Here is a 10,911-nt window from a genome sequence, read left to right as displayed (position 1 = left end):
TACCTTGGTCATCGAAGAAATCCCCCCCCCCCCCACCGAGAGAACGCTGTAGCAGCTCAGACGCCGATCCCAGCGGGATTGACCGCAATATAGTCTTGCCCGTGAGCATTAACTGAAGTCCATGCGAGATTGAAATCAACTGTTGTGCACTCCTGCTTAATCTACTCCGGTGATGCCACGCTAGAGGAGAGCGCGCTGTTGCTATGCATCTCTGCAGCGCATGTGTTCTCTGCGCTGTCGTATAAAATACTCTGGGGTAGCACGGCTTAAACTGGATGCAAGAGTAGATTTGTTGTTGTACCTCAACCATGGTGCCGGAAAATGCATGGTACCCTATAGGTGCATATGATTGTAGCCCTAGCCAGCAATAAATAATTAATTTGTACCTTTTTTGCTTGGAAAACGTACTTTGGGGTACATTTTGAAAATTTGATCCTTGAAGAACAAAAATGTACCTCCACTGTCATTTTATTTCTGGGAGTGTATAGCACTTGTATTCCATGCTGCGTTGTTGCATATTCTTTGAGATAGAATGGCTTAAAATTGATGCGAGAATACATCTGTTGCAGTACCCAAACCATGGTGGGAACACATTGGTGTTTTTGATTCGATATGTGCATGTCTTGCATTATCCAAAGAGGAAGTGTGGGTGGGAACAGTGAGTAACTGGTGGGTTTTTAGGACTGTGGGAATCCTCTCGGCTGTAGTTATTATGAAATGGTCCCCGCATATCCCAGCATGCCTAGACCTTCCCAGCCTCTTCTTCTGTGGTCTGCGCTGTGCACACGGGGGTGGGAACTGGGGGGGGTTATGCAGCGAGGAGGACTGTTCTCACACCTTCACAACACCGGAGAGAGAGAGAGAGAGAGAGAGAGAGAGAGAGAGAGAAAAGAGATAAGTCAGGAGAGGTGCAGAAGGAGAGTAGGAGGAGGAGGAGGAGGAGGAGGAGGAGGGTGGGAGTGAAACTGGGCTGAGGGGTGAGGGGCGTGCCTGAAACAAACAGACCTCCAGGCTAGAATTTTTGGAGCTCCTTTCACTGAGACGTCTGCAGGAGTGCAGCCCGTGAGAACAGGCTCTGGGAACCACTGGGCTTCCGGAAAGACACGTCTCCTGGAAAAGTGACACCTCTTTCTCAAGCCTATTAATCACCACTTCATATCCACCCGGGGGGGAGGGAAAATTAAACCCTGATCAGCAAAAGAAAGATCATCACTAACAAATAAACCTTTCTTCTTTTTTTTTTTTCACATAACCTTTTCCAAATGTTATTGCTTTTTTTTCAAATTAAATCATTGCACGTGTAAGCATATTCCCGAAGTTGTTTTTGAGCAGCGAAAGAAAGATAATCACTTACAAGCTTTTTTTTTTTGCACACAGCCACAAAAAAACCTTTTCAAATGTTATTGTTTTTTTTTTTCAATAAAATTAAATTATAGCACTTGTAAGCGTATTCTCCAAGTCGTTGTTTTTTTGACCTGCACTTTTTGTTTGAATATATTCCAGGGTCACAATGTTCCTGTGACACGTCTGGTGGGTGATTGTGATTGCTGACCCAACGTGCCCTGCGGAAAGCGGAGCCTCGCTGCCTGCGTTTGTCCCGGCTGCCGACCGACCGCTGAAATAAGTAGCTTTCACCTCCTCGCTGTAATCTGCCCCCCTGCCGCGAATGAGATTACCCCGGACTAATTCCCGGCTCTCCGGTACATTCTGTTATGCTCGCAGCACATAATGGAGTCAGGTGGGGTTTGTCCTGCCCACAGAGGCTTTCTCCTGTCGGATGTGTTGTTAACGTCTTGCGTTCTTCTGCACGGGAACATGTGCATTTCGGCACTGATGGCGTACGATACAGAACAGAACGGCGCCTGACGGTTCCTTTTTTATTTTGTAATGCAACATCAACGTCAAACTACGCCCACCCTGTTCGTTGGGGTTCAGTGCCCCCCCCCCCCTCCCCCGGAGAGCAGATATTTGGGTGCTGTAATCTACTGGGTTGGGGGGGGAGCAGGTGGGACATTCCTCCCAGTCTTCCAGACCGCTGGGAAATCATTCCCGGGATCTTATTTATAGCAGAAGTGTGAGGGTGGAATCTGTGGGGCATGTGGATGCCACTGTTCGGAGTTAATGCTTTTCAGGCCTCTGCAAGACAGTGGTCTAATGTAGGACTGGATTCATGGACAGAGATTCATCTTAGTCCTGGATTAAATTGAGTTTAGGACCAGGCATAATCCATATGTCCATAAAGTTCAGGTGTTCGCTCAAACTGAAAGCTGTAAGCTGTAAGAGGCGTATTATCCCACACGTGTCCTTCTTCTCTGTCTGCAGCGGGGAGCAGTAATTTATTGAATCAGCACAGGGTAGGACATGCTGACAGGTCTGGGAAACGCTCCTGCTCTGTAACAGCTGCAGGCAGTGTGTTTTCACGAGAGGGGGGGGGGGGGGGGGCTGCCCTGTGGGGTGTGTCTTTTAAAACAGATGACTCGCTGGATGTGACAGATCTGCGTTTGACTGACTGTACAACTGTCGTCCCGCATTGATTCTCAAACCACGGGAATAGTTAGAAGCAAAAGATTCAGTTACTGTTTGTTATGTGTGTGAATGCGTGCACTGATGCACTGGTAAATATTTTAACTGTTAACAAACTTGCATTTCATTCTGCCAGGTCAAGGCTGGCCAACCCTGTTCCTGGAGCTCTACTGTCCTGTAGGTTTCCACTCCGACCCTAACAAAGCACACCTCATTCAACAGCCAGAGCAGGGCTGCCCAACCCTGTTCCTGGAGCTCTACTGTCCTGTAGGTTTCCACTCCGACCCTAACAAAGCACACCTCATTCAACAGCTAGAGCAGGGCTGCCCAACCCTCTTCCTGGAGATCTACTGTCCTGTAGGTTTTCACTCCAACCCTGACAAAGCACACCTCAATCAACAGCTAGAGATCTCACTGAGCTGCTAATTAGTAGAATCAGGTGTGCCAAGTTGGGGGTTGAAATGGAAACCTAGAAGACAGTAGATCTCCAGGTGCAGGGTTGTGACAGGGTTGTTTTCTAGAAAAAGGCAGTATACAAATGGACTCGACTAGAGTTTGTTCTGAAGGCACTGCAAAAAGAGGTAATATCTTGCACTTACACTTATTCCGACAAGATAAATTAACTTACCAATTACTGTCTGCGTAAGACTGTTTAGCTTGTTTTAACAAAATCTGTCTTGTTTTAACAAGCAGTCTTATCAAGTGAAATTTCCTGATCCCATTGGCAGATAGTTTTACTTGATTGAAGTGTTTTTTATTCAAAAATTTTTCACACACATTTTTTGGAAGCAGAGGACCCCCAGCATGTCAGCCATGTTGAGGTGCCCAGTCAAGTGTTGCGTGGGGTCGCCCAGAGTTGACGCTTTCTGACCTGTGACCCCCCGGGCCAGCTCAACCCCCCGCCTCTCTTCCTGTACGGGGGCAGTCAGGAGGGCACATCAATACCGGCACAGGGTCGGGAGGGTGGAGGAAGAAAAACAAAAATGTCATCCAGGCTCTGTCCCGTCCCGTCTCCATTTCAGCGTTAATGGCTCTTCCGGCAGCGGTGGGTCCTCTTCCCCTGCGTGCGTGTCCTCCTGCCGCTGAGTATAATGTGTTATTTAGCTGACGCTTTTATCCAAAGCGACTTACAGTTGATTAGACTCAGCCCCCCCCCCGGAGCAATGCGAGGTTAAGGGCCTTGATCAAGGGCCCAACGGCTGTGTGGATCTTATCGTGGCTACACTGGGACTTGAACCACCAACCCTCTGGCTTCCAGTTATGTACCTTAGCCACTAGACTACAGGCTGAGTATACTACAAAAGCCTACAATACCCAGCCTCACTGCTTCTTTAATGGTACAAAAGCCTACATTACCCAGCATCACTGCTTCTTTAATGGTACAAAAGCCTACATTACCCAGCATCACTGCTTCTTGAATGGTACAAAAGCCTACATTACCCAGCATCACTGCTTCTTGAATGGTACAAAAGCCTACATTTCCCAGCATCACTGCTTCTTTAATGGCGGAGGGCGTGATGTTGTTGAGTCAGCATTTTCTCCCACAGCCTTTGTACTAATGTACTGGAGGTAGGTGCAAGGTGAGTCATGAAAACCTTGAGAAAAGCACACCTGCCCAAGACATATACAGTTGTGTAACTGCTAAGGAGGTGGATGGCTTGGCCTGACGAGAACTGAATCATGACAGACGCCACAGGCTGCAAACCAGCACCAGCCTTGTCCGAGAGCCAGGACTCCCAGAAGAGTTGTGTGTGTTTTGTTGACAGCAGTTTCGGTGGCCCTGAAGGAATGAGCACTATTGTGTATTCTGTGACTTTCTTAAATTACCCCGTGCATTCCATTCCTGTCCTCTTTTTCTCTTACCAAGGAATTGGACAATAGGGCGTGTATGCGCTGTTCAGAGGCGTGTTGTTGAGCTGCAGTCCGCTCCCACGTCCCGTGGACTTACTACGACGTGACTCACCCTTCTGCAGGCATCAATGAACCAATGAGCCACACTTCCATGCACTTACTCCTCAGCCCACAGGAATTAAGTAATAATGTGACACATGCCGTGGCCCTTTCATGCATTCCGCCAAACGAGTACGGACAAATCTGATCGGGAGCAGTTGTTTTTGTGCCCCGCTGCATCGCGGATACGCCGGTGGAGACGTTAGGTGGAGTTCGCATATGTGCAAAGCTGCAGCTGTGTTGATCCTCGTCGACTGTTCCCGTGTAGTCTGCCCGTGGAATTGACGGGATGGTGTTGGATTTTCGATGTGCTCCGTGGTGAAGGGTCAGTGTCTGTGCTACGTTGAGGAAATCCTTACACAGGAAATGGGTGCATCTCGTATCTCAAGCATAGCTGAGTGAGACACGAGCAGGAAATGTACATTACTACGTTATCTCCCTCTCTCTATCTCTAGCTCCCTCTCTCTCTGCCTCTTTGTCTCTCGCTCTCTCACTGTTCTTTCTTTCAAAAACAGGTATACATTGTATTTAAACCAGTGGTCTCCAACTCTGGTCCTGGAGAGCCACAGGGTCTGCTGGCTTTTGTTCTTACTCTGCACTTCATTAATCGATTAGAGCAGTTGATTACACAGTTAACTCACCTCACCTGGTTACCTGGGTCTCAACAGGAAATAAAAACCAGCAGACCCTGTGGCTCTCCAGGACAAGACCAGGGTTGGAGACCGCTGATTTAAATTCTCTCTCTCCTAACAAAAATAACTGTTCTGAAGCACCTGCATTTCCATGTGTGTACATACATTTATTCATGTTTGTGCACACTCTCTCTCACACACTTTTGTTCCTTTCAAACACTGACGTCCATAGTATTTAAACGGTCTCTCTCATTATGTAACAGCCACTGAATTTCAACGGCTGCACATGCATTTGTATTCATGTATGTGCACGTATCTGTGCATGCGTGGGCTTTGGGCTCATGTGTGCATGTGTGTGTACACGTTTCTTGTTGGGGTTTTTTTGTTGTTTTTGTATGTACTGCCCTGCGACTCCACTTTACTCGACACTCCTTGTTAGCTGGAATGAAAACAAAATTACGCCCGGGTCTCAGATTCACAAACACAGAGTGCCTCTAGCACATGGCAGGCGCATTTAAAATCGAACGTCCTGCAGTTACCTTTGTGTTAGGGTGGCTTTGTGCTGCAAGGAGGGATCATTTCTGCAAGGAGGGAGTTTTCTTCATCTTCTTCTTTGTCTTCTTCTTCTTCTGTGGTCTTCTGGCCGCTGCAGTTGTTTTTGTGATGTAACTCCCCCGTTCTGTGCGTGGGTGAGGCATTAAGAGGTTGTTATTGAGCCCCTCGTAAAAAGGAGCCGGTCGGGAACGGCGAGAGACATGGGCAGAGCGGTCGGTGGCTGAGCTGTCCCAGACAGTCTGAACGCCAGGCGAACACCCAGCCCACTCCAGACTGCTGTTTTCCTAGACACCTCCTCTGAGCCCCAGTTAGGCATTATACAACACGGTCATACATTCCTCAGAAACCCCGACTGCACTCAGCCATCTGCATCAGCGTCCACAATCTCTGCCTGTCTATCCGTTTATCTCTCTGTCTGTCTGTCTCTCTCTCTCTCTCTGTCTGCCTGTCTCTCTCTCTGTCTATCTGTCCATCTGTCTTTCTCTCTCTGTCTGTCTGTCTCTCTCTCTGTCTATCTGTCTTTCTCTCTTTCTCCCTCTCTCTCTCTCTGTCTGACTATCTGTATCTCTGTCCATCTGTCTCTGTCTATCTGTCTGTCTCTCTCTTTCTGTCTGTCTGTCTGTCTGTCTGTCTTGTCCTGTCTGACTGTGGGCTCTGGCATCATCCTCCTTCCACCTGTCTTGTCTTTCTTCCCAGCAGCCATGGAAGATAAGAGCAGATCTTTCTCCGCAGTATGTGCTATGTGGCTCCTGAAGATGGATTCAAGCATACGACTCTGTGCTCTGTTTGTGTGCAGTGCAGTGCAGTAACAGACGCCATGTCTTCATGTTCGTGCAATAATTGTTTCCATTTGTTCATCCTGTTTATTTGCAGCCTCATGTTTACGACACCCTGATTTTATTTTCGCGGCACGCACACATACAGAACACATGCACGAACACACACTCAAAGATGCGCAGCACACACACACACACACACGCACGCACGCAGGCACGCACGCAAACATGCGCATGCACGCATATGTGCCCACACACACCCACATGCACAAGCACACACAAACACGCATATTGTACGAATTTGCATGAACACGTGGTTCAAACAAATTTGTGAGGGGGGCATTGTAGCAGACCCGGTATACAGTAGGGTCATTTTAATTGGACCACCACAGAACAACAAAGTTGTATTCATTTTTTTTTTCTGTGTCCTCTCAGCTCTTAGCTTATTCCAGGGAGGCATGAACAAAGACGGCGGTGTTTAATGTAATGGCCTTATTTTCGTTTTCTCAGAGTAATTCTCAGCTCAGGTACAGTACCAACGCTCTCCCAACCCATTTACTTGTTTAGGTTTATTTCAATTATATTAACATGTCAACACTGTACAGAGGACAAACCTTCACTCTGTCTGAAAAGGAGACTATTAGACTCTACTTGTTTCACATCGATGCCGCGCTGTTTTTTTTAATGTACTGTATATATGCAAACACAGAAGCATGTACATGTTTATTCAATTGGCTAAAAATATTGTGCTCTCCTTCTTGGTGAGTGTTCTGGCACAAAATGGCACCCAGGTGGGTGCTACACATTGGTGGTGGTTGAGTTGAGTTTCCAGAAAATAAATGCTTTATGAATGTCATGATCTATCTGTCTATCTAAGTGTGTACACATACCACACAACACACACATAAGATCGACCACACAGGTCTAAATCCTTTATTTCCCAGGTCATTAAAAAGATTTTTTCCACGTCCCTGTCCCACCAGACGTGTCCTGTGGGAAACACTCCCACTCTTCCATCAAGCTTCTTAAGTGGTAATTGGTAAATGGTCTGCATTTATATAGCGCTTTAATCCAAAGTGCTTTACAATTGATGCTTCTCATTCACCCATTCACACATACACACACTCACACTCACACTCACACACCAACGGCAATATACTGACAAGCAAAGCACCAACCAGCTCCAATCCCCGGTGTAGCCACAATAAGATCCGCACAGCCGTTGGGCCCTTGAGCAAGGCCCTTAACCCTGCATTGCTCCAGGGGAGGATTGTCTCCTGCTTAGTCTAATCAACTGTACGTCGCTCTGGATAAGAGCGTCTGGCAAATGCCAATAATGTAATGTAATATCCACCATCCCGATTCAGGAATTTTGATCCTGTATCATATGCATTTCCTCCTTTGTTAATCCATCTCCTTGGAATTATAATGTTCTTGCTGCGTTCTGAGTCATTTTGAGATATTGAGCTTCGAAGCTCTCACATCCTAACAGAGCTGAAATGCAGGGGCAGCTCTTCATAGATCAAAAGGACAGACGCCCTAAAAATACTCTCACTGTACAATATCAAAATCCTATCAAATTGGCCTATAAACAAGATTTCGATGACACACATTTTTGTCATAAGTGTCAGTTAGAACCTTATAAGGTCTCGAATCACAGTCAACAGTCACTTGTACCATGAGGGTGACTCAAATTCTCAAGTGTCACTAACAAAAGAAAGTTTACCAAGGGAGATGGTTTTCCTGATCTTAGTAAGTATTTATAAAAAAGTGATTTTAACTGGTGTGATGCAGTGGGGATGCACTTCTTCCAATAGAAGATTTCTTTCCAAATAGTTGTTTCATTTATTAGCATATATTTCATGTATGTAAAGAAAGATAATAATATCAGTTACGTTTGCAAGAAAGTGATATATTTTCATCAGTCATAAGCATTCGTTTCGAGGCATTTTAAAAAGGTTCCGATAGCTTGCATGTGAAATACCACTCAGCTGTAATGGATACGTCTTCAGAGACATGATCTTGCTGCTTTCTCGTCCAAATATTCACACAAAATCAGCCGCTGGAGTCTTCTGTGGAGCAAATGATCACGTGACATGTGTGGCAGTTTCCAGGAAAGAAAGTTTTTCTTTTCTTATCCCAGTCACAGTTTCCCTTAGGGCATGAGACAGACTTTCTGCTAGACTGCAGGATCGGTATATTTAGCCGTCCTTCGCGCGTTGATTTGAGAAGTGACCCGTGTTTTCAGACATGAAGTAGCTCTGTGAACGGTTTCAACATCGCTGAGTAGACACTTGGGCGCGATTCGGACGGGGTGACTCGTCCAACGCGAGTGATTAGGGGCGGGAGCGGGTGACTGTTCCCCCAAGAGAAAGTCATGAACCCAGCTAAACCACTTTCAAGAGCTGCCGTGTAAAAACGCAGGGGAACATTAGTAACACATGCATCAGATGTCTGGCAGAGGGAGAAATGCTGATTTGAATAAGTTAACATAAAATCGAACGGCATTGCCGGGAAATTGTGCTTTACAAATTTGATGAGCAAAGACTTGCCCTTAAAAGCAGGTTTTGAGTCAGTTGTAGACAAATGGGTTTGATTAGTCTCTTTAAAACACATGATTACACCCCTCCATTGCGGGATTATTTTGCAGACTTTTGGCTCTGTACTACTGTGCAATACTGCCGGTGCACTGTCATTACTGATATACTGATGCTTGTTAAACTAAATGATCACATGAGTATTGATCACACCAGAAAATATTGTGATCACTCCAGTTCCTATTTATCTTGACACATTGTTAAATAATTACTTACTTTTTTTTCATCGTTTGTCATTTGTGTCAAGGGAGAATCTTAACCAAACACTCTCAAATTAAGGTCCAAACCTCCAAAACTCTGGTTTTTAATCCTGCACTGCTGGTAGTTTTTGTGATCCTGCTCACTTACCCATATCTGTCTGTTCAGCAAAGAATAAGGAATTAAATTTATTACTTGTTTTTCCATTTTTATTTTTTTAACATTTGCGTCAAGGGGAGAATCTTAACCGAACACTTTCAAATCGAGGCCCAAACCTTCAATATCCTGTCCTTTTATGGTGCACTGTAGTTTGCTAGTCTCTGTGACCCTTCTCTCTTACTCATATCTGTCTGTTCAGCAAAAGGCGGGGAAGAACGGAGACATGGCTGCCACCTGTGTGAATGTGGAGGGGAAATAAATGCTCCACTGTGCTGCCGAGCTGTTAGACGTGTTTACGTTGTCTGGGTGCCTTCCCTGAGACCTTCCCTGGCTGAGTTTGCCGGGTTTTCCCAACATGACTCAGAGCTGGCTGATACACCAAAGCAACCCCCCCCCCCCCCCCCCCTCTCTCTCTCTCCCTTTATCAGACAGAGGCGTTCCCCCGCTTTCCAGGCCAGGAACTGCGAGGGAGGAGGAAAAAATAAACCAGGGAAACACAGAAAGAGTATCGTCTGAAGGCGTTTTGAGACGGGGGAGGGGGGGGGAACTGGAAAAGAGATTAAAATTACTCGACTAAAAAAGTTGTGATAGTCTCAGCTGGGTAGAAACCAAGTGAAGTTTGTGGAAAAACACATTAGTGCGGGGCTACTCGACTCCTGGTCCTGCAGTGTCTGCAGGTATTTGCTCCAAAGTTGTACTGGAGTTTTTTTTTTTGTTTTTTTTAGTATCTCAGAAACTGCTGATCTCCTGGGATCTTCATGCACAACAGTCTCTAGAGTTTGCAGAGAATGGTGCAAAAACAAAAAGCATCCTGTGAGCAGCAGTTCTGTGGGCAGAAATTAGTTGTTAATAAGAGAGGTCCAAAGAGAAGGCCCAGACTGGTTGAAGGTGACAGTAACGCAAATAACCGCACCTTACAACAGTGGTATGCAGGAGAGCATCTCTGACCACACAACGCTTCAAACCTCTAAGTGGATAGGCTACAGCAGCAAAAATAAGTCTAATAAATACCTAATAAAGTGCTCAGTATATGTTGCTTCTTATAGCGACGGGCAATCGTCCAACAAGAACTCGGAAACACAGACAGCCAGTTTCTGTTTCATTTGGTTTCGTATCTGGTTGCGTGCATAAATGGCATGCATTGGCTTTTAATACTTTTTAAAAATATATATTACAGTGCTACTTGTCAGCTTAGGTCAGCTGAGAACACATTCTGATTTACAGTGCCATCGGGACTGGCCCATAAAGCCCACATTTGCATACTTTCAAGACCTTTCAGAAGCAGAAGCAGCTGTCCGCTGGGCAACAAAAACCTCTGATGACACAAAATGGCTCCCCACCAACTCCCAGCCGAGTAAGCCCTTGGCATTTATAAAGTGACGCTGGCATACTTTCATTTCACATTTCGAGCGCAGGGGCAAGAGAAATGTGCAGCTGTTGGGGGGGGGGGGGGGGGGAGCCAAGAAGCCAGAACGGGCGAGTTGGTGTCTGGCGATTGCACGCCTTCTGCTATTAGCAGTG

The sequence above is a fragment of the Conger conger genome, chromosome 4, assembly GCF_963514075.1.
Source record: "Conger conger chromosome 4, fConCon1.1, whole genome shotgun sequence".
Lineage (NCBI taxonomy): Eukaryota > Metazoa > Chordata > Actinopteri > Anguilliformes > Congridae > Conger > Conger conger.
This window is presented reverse-complemented; position numbering follows the sequence as displayed.